This window comes from Narcine bancroftii, unplaced genomic scaffold, assembly GCF_036971445.1.
Source record: "Narcine bancroftii isolate sNarBan1 unplaced genomic scaffold, sNarBan1.hap1 Scaffold_164, whole genome shotgun sequence".
Taxonomy (NCBI): Eukaryota; Metazoa; Chordata; class Chondrichthyes; order Torpediniformes; family Narcinidae; genus Narcine; species Narcine bancroftii.
In genome coordinates this window covers 1,154,388-1,177,183 of record NW_027211899.1, presented here as the reverse complement: position 1 = coordinate 1,177,183, position 22,796 = coordinate 1,154,388, and positions in this window count along the sequence as shown.

The following is a 22,796-nucleotide window of genomic DNA, read 5'->3' as shown; positions in this document are numbered from 1 at the left end:
TTCCTCTGACACATTCCGGATTTGGAATGGTACATCTGCCAGATGGTCCTCATGTGAGAATGTGGATGTACAATATAATTAGTGCCAGATGCTAGATGTGGAATTGCCCACCTGCAAGATATCGGAGGTATAATTGTCCACCTGCGAGTCGCCAGATGTGGAATGCTCCACCTGCCAGATGCCGGAGGTAGAATGGTCCTTCTGTGAGAATCCGGATGTGGAATGGACTTTGTACCAGATGCCGGACGTGTAATGGTACAGCGGCGAGATGCCGGATGTAGAATGATCTTCTGGACGGATGCCGGATGTGGAATGAAATTCGTGCCAGATGCCAGATGTGAAATGGTATGCTTGTCAGTTGCAGGATGTGGAATGGTCCTCTGCCAGATGCTGGATATGGAATGGTCTGCCTGGCTGATGCTGGAGTGGAATAGACCATCTGCCAGTTGCAGGATGGGGAATGGTTTGCTGCCAGATGCCAGATGTAGAATGGTATTTTTTCTCCCAGATGCAGGATGTGGAGTGGTCGGCCTGCCAGATGCCAGATGTGGCATTGTCCACCCACTTGATGCCAGATATTGACTAGTCTGCCTGATAGATGCCAGATGTGGACTGGTCTGCCAGCGAGATGCCGCATTTAGAATTGACTACCTGCCAGATGCTGGATGTGGAATGGTCTGCCTGTAAGATGCTGAATCTGGTATCATCTTCCTGCCATTTGCTGGAATTGGACTGCTCAGCCTAACAGATAATGGATGTGGAATTGTCCACCTGGAAGATGCTGGATGTGGAATGTTCCTCTGACACATTCCGGATGTGGAATGGTACATCTGCCAGATGCCGGAGGTGGAATGTTCCTCATGTGAGACTCTGGAATTACAATATAATTCGTGCCAGATGCCAGATGTGGAATTGTATGCTTGCCAGATCCCGGAGGTGGAATTGTCCACCTACAAAAGACCAAATGTGGAATGGTCTGCCTGCCAGATGCCAGATGTGGAATGGTACACCTGCCAAATGCCAGATGTGGAATGGTCCACCTGCCAGATGCCGGAGGTTGAATGGTCGTTCTGTGAGAATCCGGATGTGGAATGGACTTCCTGACAGATGCTGGATGTATAATGGTACAGCGGCGAGATGCCAGAGTAGAATGATCTTCAGGACAGATACCAGATGTGGAATGGAATTCGTGCCAGATGCCAGATGTGAAAGTGTACAGCGGCGAGTTTACAGTGTGGGACTCACTCACCTAAAAAGGTTACACTGAGCAATTCACTAACATAACATTTTCAATGTCGAATTTAGCGAATTACAAGGTAACACTGTGAAACTCAACCACATAACAAGTTTACACGGTGGGACTCTCACACATAACAATGTCACATTGTCAAACTCACTCTATGCCAATGTTACACTCTGAGGCCCACTAAGTAGACAGGTTGACACTGTGGAATTCACTTCCATAACAATGTTAAACTTTCAAACTCACTGACATTACAAGGTCAAATGGTGAGACTCACTCACACTGTGGAACACACTCACCTAAAAAAGTTGCACTGAGGAACTCACTAACATAACATTTTCAATACTGAATTTAGCAAAATTACAAGGTTACACTGTGAAACTCACCCACATAAAAAATTTACACCTTGGGAACCTCACACATAAAATGTCACACTGTCGAACACACTCCATACCAATGTTACACTCTGATACTCACTAAGTAGAAAGGTTGACACTATGGAAATCACTTCGATAACAATGTCACACTTTCAAACTCACTCACATAACAAGTTTACACTCTGGGAATCTCTCACATAATAAGGTGAATTTGTGGGATGCACATAATAAGGTCACACTGTGTAAATTACTCACAGAACAAATTTACACTGTGGGACTCACTAACATAAAGTTTACAATATGGGATTCCCTAAGTTCCCAAAATTATACTGTGCAAATCTCTCACATGACAAGTTTACACTGTGGAACTCACTCACATAACAAGTTTACACTGTGGAACTCACTCACCTAAAAAAGTTGCACTGAGGAACTCACTAATATAACTTTTTCAATTTCGAATTTAGCAAAATTACATGGTTACACTGTGAAACTCAGGCACATAACCAGTTTACATGGTGGGAATCACTCACACAACAAGGTCAAATTTTGGGACTCACATAATACGGTCACACTGTGTAAGTTACTCCCATAACAAGTTTACACCATGGGACTTACTCACCTAAAAAGATTACACTGAGGAACTCATTAACATCACATTTTCAAAATCGAATTTAGCGAAATTAAAAGGTAACACTGTGAAACTCAGACAGATAACAAGTTTACACGTTGGGACTCCCACACATAACAATGTCACACAGTCAAACTCACTCTATACCAATGTTATACTCTGAGGCCCACTAACTAGACAGGTTGACACTGTGGAATTCACTTCCATAACAATGTCACACTTTCAAACTCACTGACATTACAAGTTTACTCTGTGGGAATTTCTCACATAATAAGGACAACTTGTGGGACTAACATAATAAGGTCACACTGTGAAAATTATTCACATAACAAATTTACACTGTGGGACTCACTAACATAAAGTTTACAATATGGGATGCCCTAAATACCCAAAATTATACTGTGGAACGCTCCGACATAACACGGTTACACTGTGGAACACACACACCAGAACATGTTTCATTGAGGAACTCACTAACATAACATGTTCAATATCGAATTTAGCAAAATTACAAGGTAACACTGTGAAACACACCCACATAACAAGTTTACACTGTGGGAATCTCACACTTATCAATGTCACACACTCAAACTCACGCTCTACCAATGTTACACTCTGAGGCTCACTAACTAGACAGGTTGACACTGTGGAATTCACTTCCATAACAACGTCACACTTTCAAACTCTCTCATATAACAAGGTCAAACCGTGGGACTCACTCACATAACAAGGTTACACTGTGTAAATTACATAACACGGTTACACTGTGGAACTCACTCACCTAAAAAAGTTGCACTGAGGAACTCACGAACAAACAATATCAAATTTAGCAAAATTACAGGGTTACACAGTGAAACTCAGACACATTACAAGTTTACATGGTGGGAATCACTCACATAATAAGGTCACACTGTCTAAATTACTCACACAACAAGTTTACTCTGTGGGACACACTAACATATAGTTTGGAATATGGGTTACACTAAGTAAACAAAATTAAACTGTGCAACTCTCTCATATGACAAGTTTACACTGTGGAACTGACTCACATAACACGGTTACACTGGGGAACTCACTCACATAACAAATTTATACTGTCAATCGCCAGATGTGGATTTGTTTGCTGCCAAATGCCAGATGTGGAATGGTACTCCTGCCAGATACTAAATGTGGAATGGTTGGCCTGCCAGATGCCAGATTTGGACTGTCTGCCAGTGAGATGCCGGATTTAGCATTGACTACCTGCCAGATGCTAGATATGGAATGGTCTGCCTGTAAGATGCTGAATCTGGTATCATCTTCCTGCCATTTGCTGGACATGGACTGCTCTGCCTAACAGATGCCAGATGTGGAATTGTCCATCTGGAAGATGCTGGATGTGGAATGTTCCTCTGACACATTCCGGATTTGGAATGGTACATCTGCCAGATGGTCCTCATGTGAGAATGTGGATGTACAATATAATTCGTGCCAGATGCTAGATGTGGAATTGCCCACCTGCAAGATATCGGAGGTATAATTGTGCACCTGCGAGTTGCCAGATGTGGAATGTTCCACCTGCCAGATGCCGGAGGTAGAATGGTCCTTCTGTGAGAATCCGGATGTGGAATGGAATTTGTACCAGATGCCGGACGTGTAATGGTACAGCGGCGAGATGCCGGATGTAGAATGATCTTCTGGACGGATGCCGGATGTGGAATGAAATTCGTGCCAGATGCCAGATGTGAAATGGTATGCTTGTCAGTTTCAGGATGTGGAATGGTCCTCTGCCAGATGCTGTATATGGAATAGTCTGCCTGGCTGATGCTGGTGTGGAATAGACCACCTGCCAGTTGCAGGAGGGGGAATGGTTTGCTGCCAGATGCCAGATATAGAATGTTTTATTTTCCCAGATGCAGCATGTGGAGTGGTCGGACTGCCTGATGCCAGATGTGGCATTGTCCACCCACTTGATCCCAGATATTGACTAGTCTGCCTGATAGATGCCAGATGTGGACTGGTCTGCCAGCGAGATGCCGCATTTAGAATTGACTACCTGCCAGATGCTGGATGTGGAATGGTCTGCCTGTAAGATGCTGAATCTGGTATCATCTTCCTGCCATTTGCTGGAATTCGACTGCTCAGCCTAACAGATAATGGATGTGGAATTGTCCACCTGGAAGATGCTGGATGTGGAATGTTCCTCTGACACATTCCGCATGTGGAATGGTACATCTGCCAGATGACGGAGGTGGAATGTTCCTCATGTGAGACTCTGGATGTACAATATAATTTGTGCCAGATGCCAGATGTGGATATGTATGCTTGCAAGATCCCGGAGTTTGAATTGTCCACCTGCAAACACACAAATGTGGAATGGTCTGCCTTCCAGATGCCAGATGTGGAATGGTCCACCTGCCAGATGCTGGAGGTGGAATGGTTCTTCTGTGAGAATCCGGATGTGGAATGGACTTCATGACAGATGCTGGATGTGTAATGGAACAGCGGCGAGATGCCAGAGTATAATGATCTTCTGGACAATATACCGGATGTGGAATGGAATTCGTGCCAGATGCCAGATTTGAAATGGTACAGCGGTGAGTTTACAGTATGGGACTCACTCACCTAAAAAGGTCACGCTGAGAAAATCACTAACATAACATTTTCAATACTGAATTTAGCGAAATTACAAAGTTACACTGTGAAACTCACCCACATAACAAGTTTACACGGTGGGAATCTCACATATAACAATGTAACACTGTCGAACACACTCCATACCAATGTTACACTCTGATACTCACTAAGTAGAAAGGTTGACACTATGGAATTCACTTCGATAACAAGGTCACACTGTGTAAATGACTCACACAACAAATTTACACTGTGGGACTAACTCACATGAAGTTTACAATATGGGATTCCACAAGTGAACAAAATTATACGGTGCAACTCTCTCACACGACAAGTTTACACTGTGGAAATAACTCACATAACACGGTTACACTGTGGGAATCTCTCACCTAAAAAGGTTACACTGAGGAACTCATTAAAATCACATTTTGAATATCGAATTTAGTGAAATTAAAAGGTAACTCTGTGAAACTCAGACACATAACAAGTTTACACGGTGGGACTCTCACACATAACAATGTCACACTGTCAAACTCACTCTATACCAATGTTACACTCTGAGGCACACTAACTAGACAGGTTGACACTGTGGAATTCACTTCCATAACAACGTCACACTTTCAAACTCACTGACATTGCAAGGTCAAATGGTGAGACTCACTCACACTGTGGAACACACTCACCTAAAAAAGTTGCACTGAGGAACTCACTAACATAACATTTTCAATACTGAATTTAGTGAAATTACAAGGTTACACTGTGAAACTCACCCACATAAAAAATTTACACCTTGGGAATCTCACACATAAAATGCCACATTGTCGAACGCACTCCATACCAATATTACACCCTGAGACTCAATAAGTAGAAAGGTTGACACTATGGAATTCACTTCGATAACAATGTCACACTTTCAAACTCACTCACATAACAAGTTTACATTCTGGGAATCTCTCACATAATAAGGTGAATTTGTGGGATGCACATAATAAGGTCACACTGTGTAAATTACTCACAGAACAAATTTACACTGTGGGACTCACTAACATAAAGTTTACAATATGGGATTCCCTAAGTACCCAAAATTATACTGTGCAAATCTCTCACATGACAAGTTTACACTGTGGAACTCACTCACAAAACAAGTTTACACTGTGGAACTCACTCACCTAAAAAAGTTGCACTGAGGAACTCACTAATATAACTTTTTCAATTTCGAATTTAGCAAAATTACATGGTTACACTGTGAAACTCAGGCACATAACCAGTTTACATGGTGGGAATCACTCACACAACACGGTCAAATTTTGGGCTCACATAATACGGTCACACTGTGTAAGTTACTCCCATAACAAGTTTACACCATGGGACTTCCTGACCTAAAAAGATTACACTGAGGAACTCATTAACATCACATTTTCAAAATCGAATTTAGCGAAATTAAAAGGTAACACTGTGAAACTCAGACACATAACAAGTTTACACGTTGGGACTCTCACACATAACAATGTCACACAGTCAAACTCACTCTATACCAATGTTATACTCTGAGGTCCACTAACTACACAGGTTGACACTGTGGAATTCACTTCCATAACAATGTCACACTTTCAAACTCACTGACATTACAAGTTTACTCTGTGGGAATTTCTCACATAATAAAGACAACTTGTGGGACTAACATAATAAGGTCACACTGTGAAAATTACTCACATAACAAATTTATGCTGTGGGACTCACTAACATAAAGTTTACAATATAGGATGTCCTAAATACCAAAAATTATACTGTGGAACACTCCAAAATAACACGGTTACACTGTGGAACACACACATCTGAACATGTTTCATTGAGGAACTCACTAACATAACATGTTCAATATCGAATTTAGCAAAATTACAAGGTAACACTGTGAAACACACCCACATAACAAGTTTACACTGTGGGAATCTCACACTTAACAATGTCACACACTCAAACTCACTCTCTACCAATGTTACACTCTGAGGCTCACTAACTAGACAGGTTGACACTGTGGAATTCACTTCCATAACAACGTCACACTTTCAAACTCTCTCATATAACAAGGTCAAACGGTGGGACTCACTCACATAACAAGGTCACACTGTGTAAATTACATAACACGGTTACACTGTGGAACTCACTCACCTAAAAAAGTTGCACTGAGGAACTCACGAACAAACAATATCGAATTTAGCAAAATTACAAGGTTACACAGTGAAACTCAGACACATTACAAGTTTACATGGTGGGAATCACTCACATAATAAGGTCACACTGTCTAAATTACTCACACAACAAGTTTACTCTGTGGGACACACTAACATATAGTTTGGAATATGGGTTACACTAAGTAAACAAAATTATACTGTGCAACTCTCTCATATGACAAGTTTACACTGTGGAACTGACTCACATAACACGGTTACACTGTGGAACTCACTCACATAACAAATTTATACTGTCCATCGCCGGATGTGGATTTGTTTGCTGCCAAATGCCAGATGTGGAATGGTACTCCTGCCAGATACTGAATGTGGAGTGTTTGGCCTGCCAGATGCCAGATTTGGACTGGTCTGCCACTAAGATGCCGGATTTAGAATTGACTACCTGCCACATGCTAGATGAGGAATGGTCTGCCTGTAAGATGCTGAATCTGGTATCATCTTCCTGCCATTTGCTGGACATGGACTGCTCTGCCTAACAGATGCCAGATGTGGAATTGTTCATCTGGAAGATGCTGGATGTGGAATGTTCCTCTGACACATTTTGGATTTGGAATGATACATCTGCCAGATGGTCCTCATGTGAGAATGTGGATGTACAATATAATTCGTGCCAGATGCTAGATGTGGAATTGCCCACCTGCAAGATATCGGAGGTATAATTGTCCACCTGCGAGACGCCAGATGTGGAATGTTCCACCTGCCAGATGCCGGAGGTAGAATGGTCCTTCTGTGAGAATCCGGATGTGGAATGGACTTTGTACCAGATGCCGGACGTGTAATGGTACAGCGGCGAGATGCCGGATGTAGAATGATCTTCTGGACGGATGCCGGATGTGGAATGAAATTCGTGCCAGATGCCAGATGTGAAATGGTATGCTTGTCAGTTTCAGGATGTGGAATGGTCCTCTGCCAGATGCTGGATATGGAATAGTCTGCCTGGCTGATGCTGGTGTGGAATAGACCACCTGCCAGTTGCAGGATGGGGAATGGTTTGCTGCCAGATGCCAGATATAGAATGTTTTTTTTTTCCCAGATGCAGCATGTGGAGTGGTCGGACTGCCTGATGCCAGATGTGGCATTGTCCACCCACTTGATCCCAGATATTGACTAGTCTGCCTGATAGATGCCAGATGTGGACTGGTCTGCCAGCGAGATGCCGCATTTAGAATTGACTACCTGCCAGATGCTGGATGTGGAATGGTCTGCCTGTAAGATGCTGAATCTGGTATCATCTTCCTGCCATTTACTGGAATTCGACTGCTCAGCCTAACAGATAATGGATGTGGAATTGTCCACCTGGAAGATGCTGGATGTGGAATGTTCCTCTGACACATTCCGCATGTGGAATGGTACATCTGCCAGATGACGGAGGTGGAATGTTCCTCATGTGAGACTCTGGATGTACAATATAATTTGTGCCAGATGCCAGATGTGGATATGTATGCTTGCAAGATCCCGGAGTTGGAATTGTCCACCTGCAAACACACAAATGTGGAATGGTCTGCCTGCCAGATGCCAGATGTGGAATGGTCCACCTGCCAGATGCCGGAGGTGGAATGGTTCTTCTGTGAGAATCCGGATGTGGAATGGACTTCATGACAGATGCTGGATGTGTAATGGAACAGCGGCGAGATGCCAGAGTATAATGATCTTCTGGACAATATACCGGATGTGGAATGGAATTCGTGCCAGATGCCAGATTTGAAATGGTACAGCGATGAGTTTACAGTATGGGACTCACTCACCTAAAAAGGTCACGCTGAGAAAATCACTAACATAACATTTTAAATACTGAATTTAGCGAAATTACAAGGTTACACTGTGAAACTCACCCACATAACAAGTTTACACGGTGGGAATCTCACATATAACAATGTAACACTGTCGAACACACTCCATACCAATGTTACACTCTGATACTCACTAAGTAGAAAGGTTGACACTATGGAAATCACTTCGATAACAATGTCACACTTTCAAACTCACTCACATAACAAGTTTACACTCTGGGAATCTCTCACATAATAAGGTGAATTTGTGGGATGCACATAATAAGGTCACACTGTGTAAATTACTCACAGAACAAATTTACACTGTGGGACTCACTAACATAAAGTTTACAATATGGGATTCCCTAAGTACCCAAAATTATACTGTGCAAATCTCTCACATGACAAGTTTACACTGTGGAACTCACTCACATAACAAGTTTACACTGTGGAACTCACTCACCTAAAAAAGTTGCACTGAGGAACTCACTAATATAACTTTTACAATTTCGAATTTAGCAAAATTACATGGTTACACTGTGAAACTCAGGCACATAACCAGTTTACATGGTGGGAATCACTCACACAACAAGGTCAAATTTTGGGACTCACATAATACGGTCACACTGTGTAAGTTACTCCCATAACAAGTTTACACCATGGGACTTACTGACCTAAAAAGATTACACTGAGGAACTCATTAACATCACATTTTCAAAATCGAATTTAGCGAAATTAAAAGGTAACACTGTGAAACTCAGACACATAACAAGTTTACACATTGGGACTCTCACACATAACAATGTCACACAGTCAAACTCACTCTATACCAATGTTATACTCTGAGGCCCACTAACTAGACAGGTTGACACTGTGGAATTCACTTCCATAACAATGTCACACTTTCAAACTCACTGACATTACAAGTTTACTCTGTGGGAATTTCTCACATAATAAAGACAACTTGTGGGACTAACATAATAAGGTCACACTGTGAAAATTACTCACATAACAAATTTACTCTGTGGGACTCACTAACATAAATTTTACAATATGGGATGCCCTAAATACCCAAAATTATACTGTGGAACACTCCAAAATAACACGGTTACACTGTGGAACACACAAACCTGAACATGTTTCATTGAGGAACTCACTAACATAACATGTTCAATATCGAATTTAGCAAAATTACAAGGTAACACTGTGAAACACACCCACATAACAAGTTTACACTGTGGGAATCTCACACTTAACAATGTCACACACTCAAACTCACTCTCTACCAATGTTACACTCTGAGGCTCACTAACTAGACAGGTTGACACTGTGGAATTCACTTCCATAACAACGTCACACTTTCAAACTCTCTCATATAACAAGGTCAAATGGTGGGACTCACTCACATAACAAGGTCACACTGTGTAAATTAAATAACACGGTTACACTGTGGAACTCACTCACCTAAAAAAGTTGCACTGAGGAACTCACGAACAAACAATATCGAATTTAGCAAAATTACAAGGTTACACAGTGAAACTCAGACACATTACAAGTTTACATGGTGGGAATCACTCACATAATAAGGTCACACTGTCTAAATTACTCACACAACAAGTTTAACCTGTGGGACACACTAACTTATAGTTTGGAATATGGGTTACACTAAGTAAAAAAAATTATACTGTGCAACTCTCTCATATGACAAGTTTACACTGTGGAACTGACTCACATAACACGGTTACACTGTGGAACTCACTCACATAACAAATTTATACTGTTCATCGCCGGATGTGGATTTGTTTGCTGCCAAATGCCAGATGTGGAATGGTACTCCTGCCAGATACTGAATGTGGAGTGTTTGGCCTGCCAGATGCCAGATTTGGACTGGTCTGCCACTAAGATGCCGGATTTAGAATTGACTACCTGCCACATGCTAGATGAGGCAAGGTCTGCCAGTAAGATGCTGAATCTGGTATCATCTTCCTGCCATTTGCTGGACATGGACTGCTCTGCCTAACAGATGCCAGATGTGGAATTGTCCATCTGGAAGATGCTGGATGTGGAATGTTCCTCTGACACATTCCGGATTTGGAATGGTACATCTGCCAGATGGTCCTCATGTGAGAATGTGGATGTACAATATAATTCGTGCCAGATGCTTGATGTGGAATTGTCCACCTGCAAGATATCGGAGGTATAATTGTCTAATGCGAGTCGCCAGATGTGGAATGTTCCACCTGCCAGATGCCGGAGGTGGAATGGTCCTTCTGTGTGAATCCGGATGTGGAATGGACTTTGTACCAGATGCCGGACGTGTAATGGTACAGCGGCGAGATCCCGGATGTAGAATGATCTTCTGGACGGGATGCCGGATGTGGAATGAAATTCGTGCCAGATACCAGATGTGAAATGGTATGCTTGTCAGTTTCAGGATGTGGAATGGTCCTCTGCCGGATGCTGGCTATGGAATGGTCTGCCTGGCTGAAGCTGGAGTGGAATAGACCACCTGCCAGTTGCAGGATGGGGAATGGTTTGCTGCCAGATTCCAGATGTAGAATGGGTTTATTTTCCCCAGATGCAGGATGTGGAGTGGTCGGCCTGCCAGATGCCAGATGTGGACTGGTCGATAGCGAGATGCCGCATTTAGAATTGACTACCTGCCAGATGCTGGCTGTGGAATGGTCTGCCTGTAAGATGCTGAATCTGCTATCATCTTCCTGCCATTTGCTGGAATTGGACTGCTCAGCCTAACAGATGATGGATGTGGAATTGTCCACCTGGAAGATGCTGGATGTGGAATGTTCCTCTGACACATTCCGGATGTGGAATGGTACATCTGCCAGATGCCGGAGGTGGAATGTTCGTCATGTGAGACTCTGGATGTACAATATAATTCGTGCCAGATGCCAGATGTGGAATTGTATGCTTGCCAGATTCCGGAGGTGGAATTGTCCACCTGCAAAAGCCCAAATGTGGAATGGTCTGCCTGCCAGATGCCAGATGTGGAATGGTCCACCTGCCAGATGCCAGATATGGAATGGTCCACCTGCCAGATGCCGGAGGTGGAATGGTCCTTCTGTGTGAATCCGGATGTGGAATGGACTTCATGACAGTTGCTGGATGTGTAATGGTACAGCGGCGAGATGCCAGAGTAGAATGATCTTCTTGACAGATACCGGATGTGGAATGGAATTCGTGCTAGATGCCAGATGTGAAATGGTACAGCGGCGAGTTTACAGTGTGGGACTCACTCACCTAAAAAGGTTACCCTGAGGAATTCACTAACGTAACATTTTCAATGTCGAATTTAGCGAAATACAAGGTAACACTGTGAAACTCACCCACATAACAAGTTTACACGGTGGGAATCTCACATGTAACAATGTAACACTGTCGAACACACTCCATACCAATGTTACACCCTGATACTCACTAAGTAGAAAGGTTGACACTATGGAAATCACTTCGATAACAATCTCACACTTTCAAACTCACTCACATAACAAGTTTACACTCTGGGAATCTCTCACATAATAAGGTGAATTTGTGGGATGGCCTGCCAGATGCCAGATTTGGACTGGTCTGCCAGTGAGATGCCGGATTTAGCATTGATTACCTGCCAGATGCTAGATATGGAATGGTCTACCTGTAAGATGCTGAATATGGTATCATCTTCCTGCCATTTGCTGGACATGGACTGCTCTGCCTAACAGATGCCAGATGCGGAATTTTCCATCTGGATGATGCTGGATGTGGAATGTTCCTCTGACACATTCCGAATTTGGAATGGTACATCTGCCAGATGGTCCTCATGTGAGAATGTGGATGTACAATATAATTCGTGCCAGATGCTAGATGTGGAATTGTCCACCTGCAAGATATCGGAGGTATAATTGTCCACCTGCGAGACGCCAGATGTGGAATGTTCCACCTGCCAGATGCCGGAGGTAGAATGGTCCTTCTGTGAGAATCCGGATGTGGAATGGACTTTGTACCAGATGCCGGACGTGTAATGGTACAGCGGCGAGATCCCGGATGTAGAATGATCTTCTGGACGGGATGCCGGATGTGGAATGAAATTCGTGCCAGATACCAGATGTGAAATGGTATGCTTGTCAGTTTCAGGATGTGGAATGGTCCTCTGCCGGATGCTGGCTATGGAATGGTCTGCCTGGCTGAAGCTGGAGTGGAATAGACCACCTGCCAGTTGCAGGATGGGGAATGGTTTGCTGCCAGATTCCAGATGTAGAATGGGTTTATTTTCCCCAGATGCAGGATGTGGAGTGGTCGGCCTGCCAGATGCCAGATGTGGACTGGTCGATAGCGAGATGCCGCATTTAGAATTGACTACCTGCCAGATGCTGGCTGTGGAATGGTCTGCCTGTAAGATGCTGAATCTGCTATCATCTTCCTGCCATTTGCTGGAATTGGACTGCTCAGCCTAACAGATGATGGATGTGGAATTGTCCACCTGGAAGATGCTGGATGTGGAATGTTCCTCTGACACATTCCGGATGTGGAATGGTACATCTGCCAGATGCCGGAGGTGGAATGTTCGTCATGTGAGACTCTGGATGTACAATATAATTCGTGCCAGATGCCAGATGTGGAATTGTATGCTTGCCAGATTCCGGATGTGGAATTGTCCACCTGCAAAAGCCCAAATGTGGAATGGTCTGCCTGCCAGATGCCAGATGTGGAATGGTCCACCTGCCAGATGCCAGATATGGAATGGTCCACCTGCCAGATGCCGGAGGTGGAATGGTCCTTCTGTGTGAATCCGGATGTGGAATGGACTTCATGACAGTTGCTGGATGTGTAATGGTACAGCGGCGAGATGCCAGAGTAGAATGATCTTCTGGACAGATACCGGATGTGGAATGGAATTCGTGCTAGATGCCAGATGTGAAATGGTACAGCGGCGAGTTTACAGTGTGGGACTCACTCACCTAAAAAGGTTACCCTGAGGAATTCACTAACGTAACATTTTCAATGTCGAATTTAGCGAAATACAAGGTAACACTGTGAAACTCACCCACATAAAAAGTTTACACGGTGGGAATCTCACATGTAACAATGTAACACTGTCGAACACACTCCATACCAATGTTACACCCTGATACTCACTAAGTAGAAAGGTTGACACTATGGAAATCACTTCGATAACAATCTCACACTTTCAAACTCACTCACATAACAAGTTTACACTCTGGGAATCTCTCACATAATAAGGTGAATTTGTGGGATGGCCTGCCAGATGCCAGATTTGGACTGGTCTGCCAGTGAGATGCCGGATTTAGCATTGATTACCTGCCAGATGCTAGATATGGAATGGTCTACCTGTAAGATGCTGAATATGGTATCATCTTCCTGCCATTTGCTGGACATGGACTGCTCTGCCTAACAGATGCCAGATGTGGAATTGTCCATCTGGATGATGCTGGATGTGGAATGTTCCTCTGACACATTCCGAATTTGGAATGGTACATCTGCCAGATGGTCCTCATGTGAGAATGTGGATGTACAATATAATTCGTGCCAGATGCTAGATGTGGAATTGTCCACCTGCAAGATATCGGAGGTATAATTGTCCACCTGCGAGACGCCAGATGTGGAATGTTCCACCTGCCAGATGCCGGAGGTAGAATGGTCCTTCTGTGAGAATCCGGATGTGGAATGGACTTTGTACTAGATGCCGGACGTGTAATGGTACAGCGGCGAGATTCCGGATATAGAATGATCTTCTGGACGGATGCCGGATGTGGAATGAAATTCGTGCCAGATGCCAGATGTGAAATGGTATGCTTGTCAGTTGCAGGATGTGGAATGGTCCTCTGCCAGATGCTGGATATGGAATGGTCTGCCTGACTGATGCTGGAGTGGAATAGACCATCTGCCAGTTGCAGGATGGGGAATGGTTTGCTGCCAGATGCCAGATATAGAATGTTTTTTTTTTCCCAGATGCAGCATGTGGAGTGGTCGGACTGCCTGATGCCAGATGTGGCATTGTCCACCCACTTGATCCCAGATATTGACTAGTCTGCCTGATAGATGCCAGATGTGGACTGGTCTGCCAGCGAGATGCCGCATTTAGAATTGACTACCTGCCAGATGCTGACTGTGGAATGGTCTGCCTGTAAGATGCTGAATCTGCTATCATCTTCCTGCCATTTGCTGGAATTGGACTGCTCAGCCTAACAGATGATGGATGTGGAATTGTCCACCTGGAAGATGCTGGATGTGGAATGTTCGTCTGACACATTCCGCATGTGGAATGGTACATCTCCCAGATGTCGGAGGTGGAATGTTCCTCATGTGAGACTATGGAATTACAATATAATTCGTGCCAGATGCCAGATGTGGAATTGTATGCTTGCCAGATCCTGGAGGTGGAATTGTCCACCTGCAAAAGCCCAAATGTGGAATGGTCTGCCTGCCAGATGCCAGATGTGGAATGGTACACCTGCCAAATGCCAGATGTGGAATGGTCCACCTGCCAGATGCCGGAGGTGGAATGGTCCTTCTGTGAGAATCTGGATGTGGAATGGACTTCCTGACAGATGCTGGATGTGTAATGGTACAGCGGCGAGATGCCAGAGTAGAATGATCTTCAGGACAGATACCAGATGTGGAATGGAATTCGTGCCAGATGCCAGATGTGAAAGTGTACAGCAGCGAGTTAAATGGTGGGACTCACTCACCTAAAAAGGTTACACTGAGGAATTAACTAACATAACATTTTCAATGTCGAATTTAGCGAATTACAAGGTAACACTGTGAAACTCAACCACATAACAAGTTTACACGGTGAGAATCTCACATATAACAATGTCACAATGTCGAACACACTCCATACCAATGTTACACTCCGAGGCCCATTAACTAGACAGGTTGACACTGTGGAATTCACTTCCATAACAATGTCACACTTTCAAACTCACTGACATTACAAGGTCAAATGGTGAGACTCACTCACACTGTGGAACACACTCACCTAAAAAAAGTTGCACTGAGGAACTCACCAACAAACAATATCGAATTTAGCAAAATTACAAGGTTACACAGTGAAACTCAGACACATAACAAGTTTACATGGTGGGAATCACTCACATAACAAGGTCACACTGTGTAAATGACTCACACAACAAGTTTACACTGTGGGACTAACTCACATGAAGTTTACAATATGGGATTCCACAAGTGAACAAAATTATACGGTGCAAATCTCTCACACGACAAGTTTACACTGTGGAAATAACTCACATAACACGGTTACACTGTGGGAATCTCTCACCTAAAAAGGTTACACTGAGGAACTCATTAAAATCACATTTTGAATATCGAATTTAGCGAAATTAAAAGGTAACTCTGTGAAACTCAGACACATAACAAGTTTACACGGTGGGACTCTCACACATAACAATGTCACACTGTCAAACTCACTCTATACCAATGTTACACTCTGAGGCTCACTAACTAGACAGGTTGACACTGTGGAATTCAGTTCCATAACAATGTCACACTTTCAAACTCACTGACATTACAAGGTCAAATGGTGAGACTCACTCACACTGTGGAACACACTCACCTAAAAAAGTTGCACTGAGGAACTCACTAACATAATTTTTTCAATACTGAATTTAGCAAAATTACAAGGTTACACTGTGAAACTCACCCACATAAAAAATTTACACCTTGGGAATCTCACACATAAAATGTCACACTGTCGAACGCACTCCATACCAATGTTACACCCTGAGACTAACTAAGTAGAAAGGTTGACACTATGGAAATCACTTCGATAACAATGTCACACTTTCAAACTCACTCACATAACAAGTTTACACTATGGGAATCTCTCACATAATAAGGTGAATTTGTGGGACTCACATAATAGGGTCACACTGTGTAAATCACTCACATAACAAATTTACACTGTGGGACTCACTAACATAAAGTTTACAATATGGGATTCCCTCAGTACCCAAAATTATACTGTGCAACTCTCTCACATGGCAAGTTTAAACTGTGGAACACACTCATCTAAAAAAGTTGCACTGAGGAACTCACCAACATAACTTTTTCAATGTCGAATTTAGCAAAATTACAAGGTTAGACTGTGAAACTCAGACACATAACAAGTTTACATGGTGGGAATCAATCACATGGCAAGGTCACACTATGTATATTACTCACAGAAGTTTACACTGTGGGACACACTAACATATAGTTTGGAATATAGGTTACACTAAGTAAACAAAATTATACTGTGCAACTCTCTCATATGACAAGTTTACACTGTGGAACTGACTCACATAACACGGTTACACTGTGGAACTCACTCACGTAACAAATTTATACTGTCAATCGCCGGATGTGGATTTGTTTGCTGCCAAATGCCAGATGTGGAATGGAACTCCTGCCAGATTCTGAATGTGGAGTGGTTGGCCTGACAGATGCCAGATTTGGACTGGTCTGCCAGTGAGATGCGGATTTAAAATTGACTACCTGCCACATGCTAGATGTGGAATGGTCTGCCAGTAAGATGCTGAATCTGGTATCATCTTCCAGCCATTTGCTGGACATGGACTGCTCTGCCTAACAGATGCCAGATGTGGAATTGTCCATCTGGAAGATGCTGGATGTGGAATGTTCCTCTGGTACATTCTGGATTTGGAATGGTACATCTATCAGGTGGTCCTCATGTGAGAATGTGGTTGTACAATATAATTCGTGCCAGATGCTAGATGTGGAATTGTCCACCTGCAAGATGTCGGAGGTATAATTGTCCACCTGCGAGACGCCAGATGTGGAATGTTCCACCTGCCAGATGCCGGAGGTGGAATGGTCCTTCTGTGAGAATCCGGATGTGGAATGGATTTTGTACCAGATGCCGGACGTGTAATGGTACAGCGGCGAGATGACGGATGTAGAATGATCTTCTGGACGGATGCCAGATCTGGAATGAAATTCGTGCCAGATGCCAAATGTGAAATGGTATGCTTGTCAGTTGCAGGATGTGGAATGGTCCTCTGCCAGATGCTGGATATAGAATGGTCTGCCTGGCTGATGCTGGAGTGGAATAGACCACCTGCCAGTTGCAGGATGGGGAATGGTTTGCTGCCAGATGCCAGATGTAGAATGCTTTTTTTTTCCCAGATGCAGGATGTGGAGTCGTCGGACTGCCAGATGCCAGATGTGGCATTGTCAACCCACTTGATGCCAGATATTGACTAGTCTGCCTGATAGATGCCAGATGTGGACTGGTCTGCCAGCGAGATGCCGCATTTAGAATTGACTCCCTGCCAGATGCTGGATGTGGAATGGTCTGCCTGTAAGATGCTGAATCTGGTATCATCTTCCTGCCATTTGCTGGAATTGGACTGCTCAGCCTAACGGATGAGGGATGTGGAATTGTTCACCTGGAAGATGCTGGATGTGGAATGTTCCTCTGACACATTCCGGATGTGGAACGGCAAATCTGCCAGATGCCGGAGGTGGAATGTTCCTCATGTGAGACTCTGGATGTAAAATATAATTTGTGCCAGATGCCAGATGTGGAATTGTATGCTTGTCAGATCCCGGTGGTGGAATTGTCCACCTGCAAAAGCCCAAATGTGGAATGGTCTGCCTGCCAGATGGCGGATGTGGAATGGTCCACCTGCCAGATGCCAGATGTGAAATGGTCCACCTGCCAGATGCCGAAGGTGGAATGGTCCTTCTGTGAGAATCCGGATGTGGAATGGACTTCATGACAGATGCCGGACGTTTAATGGTGCAGCGGCGAGATGTCAGATGTAGAATAATCTTCTGGACGGATGCCGGATGTGGAATGAAATTCGTGCCAGATGCCAGATGTGAAATGGTATGCTTGTCAGTTGCAGGATGTGGAATGGTCCTCTGCCAGATGCTGGATATGGAATGGTCTGCCTGGCTGATGCTTGAGTGGAATAGACCACCTGACAGTTGCACGATGGGGAATGGTTTGCTGCCAGATGCCAGATATAGAATGTTTTTTTTTTTCCCAATTGCAGGATGTGGAGTGGTCGGCCTGCCAGATGCCAGATGTGGCATTGTCAACCCACTTGATGCCAGATATTGACTAGTCTGCCTGATAGATGCCAGATGTGGACTAGTCTGCCAGCGAGATGCCGCATTAAGATTTGACTACCTGCCAGATGCTGGATTTGGAATGGTCTGCCTGTAAGATGCTGAATCTGGTATCATCTTCCTGCCATTTGCTGGAATTGGACTGCTCAGCCTAACAGATGAGTGATGTGGAATTGTTCACCTGGAAGATGCTGGATGTGGAATGTTCGTCTGACACATTCCGGATGTGGAACGGCAAATCTGCCAGATGCCGGAGGTGGAATGTTCCTCATGTGAGACTCTGGATGTAAAATATAATTCGTGCCAGATGCCAGATGTGGAATTGTATGCTTGCCAGATCCCGGAGGTGGAATTGTCCACCTGCAAAAGCCCAAATGTGGAATGGTCCACCTGCCAGATGCCAGATGTGGAATGGTCCACCTGTCAGATGCCGAAGGTAGAATGGTCCTTCTGTGAGAATCTGGATGTGCAATGGACTTCATGACAGATGCCGGACGTGTAATGGTACAGCAGCGAGATGCCGGATGTAGAATAATCTTCTGGACGGATGCCGGATCTGGAATGAAATTCATGCCAAATGCCAGATGTGAAATTGTATGCTTGTCAGTTGCAGGATGTGGAATGGTCCTCTGCCAGATGGTGAATATGGAATGGTCTGCCTCGCTGATGCTGGAGTGGAATAGACCACCTGCCAGTTGCAGATGGGGAATGGTTTGCTGCCAGATGCCAGATGTAGAATGTTTTTTTTTCCGAGATGCAGGATGTGGAGTGGTCGGCCTGCCAGATGCCAGATGTGGCATTGTCCTCCCTCTTGATGCCAGATATTGACTAGTCTGCCTGATAGATGCCAGATGTGGACTGGTCTGCCAGCGAGATGTCGCATTTAGAATTGACTACCTGCCAGATGCTGGATGTGGAATGGTCTGCCTGTAAGATGCTGAATCTGGTATCATCTTCCTGCCATTTGCTGGAATTGGACTGCTGAGCCAAACATATGATGGATGTGGAATTGTCCACCTGGAAGATGCTGGATGTGGAATGTTCCTCTGACACATTCCGGATGTGGAATGGTAAATCTACCAGATGCCGGAGGTGGAATGTTCCTCATGTGAGACTATGGATGTACAATATAATTCGTGCCAGATGCCAGATGTGGAATTGTATGCTTGCCAGATCCCGGAGGTGGAATTGTCCACCTGCAAAAGCCCAAATGTGGAATGGTCTGCCTGCCAGATGCCAGATGTGGAATGGTCCACCTGTCAGATGCCGGAGGTGGAATGATCCTTCTGTGAAAATCCGGATGTGGAATGGACTTCATGACAGATGCTGGATGTGTAATGGTACAGCGGCGAGATGCCAGAGTAGAATGATCTTCTGGACAGTTACCGGATGTGGAATGGAATTCGTGCCAGATGCCGGATGTGAAATGGTACAGCGGTGAATTTACAGTGTGGGACTCACTCACCTAAAAAGGTTGCACTGAGGAACTCACGAACATAACTTTTTCAATATCGCATTTAGTAAAATTACAGGGTTACACTGTGAAACTCAGACACATAACAAGTTTACATGGTGGGAATCACTCACAATAAGGTCACACTGTGTAAATGATTCACAAATCAAGTTAACACTGTGGGACTCACTTACATGAAGTTTACAATATGGGATTCCCTAAGTGAACAAAATTGGACTGTGAAACTCTCTAACATGACAAGTTTACACTGTGGAACTGACTCACATAACACGGTAACACTGTGTAATTCGCTCACTTTAAATGGTTACACTGTGGAACTCACCTAAAAAGGTTACACTGAGGAACTGACTAACATAACATTTTCAATATCGAATTTAGCAAAATTACAAGGTTACACTGTGAAACTCAGATACATAACAGGTTTACATGGTGGGAATCTCTCACACAACAAGGTCATATTTTGGGACTCACATAATAAGGTCACACTGTGTAAATGACTCCCATAACAAGTTTACATTGTGGGACTCACTCACCTAAAAAGGTTACACTGAGGAACTCATTAACATCACATTTTCAATATCGAATTTAGCGAAATTAAAAGGTAACACTGTGAAACTCAGACACATGACAAGTTTACATGGTGGGACTCTCACACATAACAATGTCACATTTTCAAACTCACTGACATTACAAGTTTACTCTGTGGGAATTTCTCACATAAAAAGGTCAATTTGTGGGACTCACATAATAAGGTCACATTGTGAAAATTACTCACAGAACAAATTTACACTGTGGGACTCACTAACATAAAGTTTACAATATGGGATGCCCTAAGTACCCAAAATTATACTGTGGAACTCTCCAAAATAACACGGTTACACTGTGGAACACACTCACCTAAACATGTTTCATTGAGGAACTCACTAATATAACATGTTCAATATCGAATTTAGCAAAATTACAAGGTTAGACTGTGAAACTCACCCACATAACAAATTTACACTGTGGGAATCTCACACATAACAATGTCACACAGTCAAACTCACTCTCTCCAATGTTACACTCTGAGGCTCACTAACTAGACAGGTTGACACTGTGAAATTCACTTCCATAACAACGTCTCACTTTAAAACTCTCTCATATAACAAGGTCAAACGGTGGGACTCACTCACCTAAAAAAGTTGCACTGAGGAACTCACGAACAAACAATATCGAATTTAGCAAAATTACAAGGTTACACAGTGAAACTCAGACACATTACAAGTTTACATGGTGGGAATCACTCACAATAAGGTCACACTGTGTAAATGATTCACAAATCAAGTTAACACTGTGGGACTCACTTACATGAAGTTTACAATATGGGATTCCCTAAGTGAACAAAATTGGACTGTGAAACTCTCTAACATGACAAGTTTACACTGTGGAACTGACTCACATAACACGGTAACACTGTGTAATTCGCTCACTTTAAATGGTTACACTGTGGAACTCACCTAAAAAGGTTACACTGAGGAACTGACTAACATAACATTTTCAATATCGAATTTAGCAAAATTACAATGTTACACTGTGAAACTCAGATACATAACAGGTTTACATGGTGGGAATCTCTCACACAACAAGGTCATATTTTGGGACTCACATAATAAGGTCACACTGTGTAAATGACTCCCATAACAAGTTTACATTGTGGGACTCACTCACCTAAAAAGGTTACACTGAGGAACTCATTAACATCACATTTTCAATATCGAATTTAGCGAAATTAAAAGGTAACACTGTGAAACTCAGACACATGACAAGTTTACATGGTGGGACTCTCACACATAACAATGTCACATTTTCAAACTCACTGACATTACAAGTTTACTCTGTGGGAATTTCTCACATAAAAAGGTCAATTTGTGGGACTCACATAATAAGGTCACATTGTGAAAATTACTCACAGAACAAATTTACACTGTGGGACTCACTAACATAAAGTTTACAATATGGGATGCCCTAAGTACCCAAAATTATACTGTGGAACTCTCCAAAATAACACGGTTACACTGTGGAACACACTCACCTAAACATGTTTCATTGAGGAACTCACTAATATAACATGTTCAATATCGAATTTAGCAAAATTACAAGGTTAGACTGTGAAACTCACCCACATAACAAATTTACACTGTGGGAATCTCACACATAACAATGTCACACAGTCAAACTCACTCTCTCCAATGTTACACTCTGAGGCTCACTAACTAGACAGGTTGACACTGTGAAATTCACTTCCATAACAACGTCTCACTTTAAAACTCTCTCATATAACAAGGTCAAAC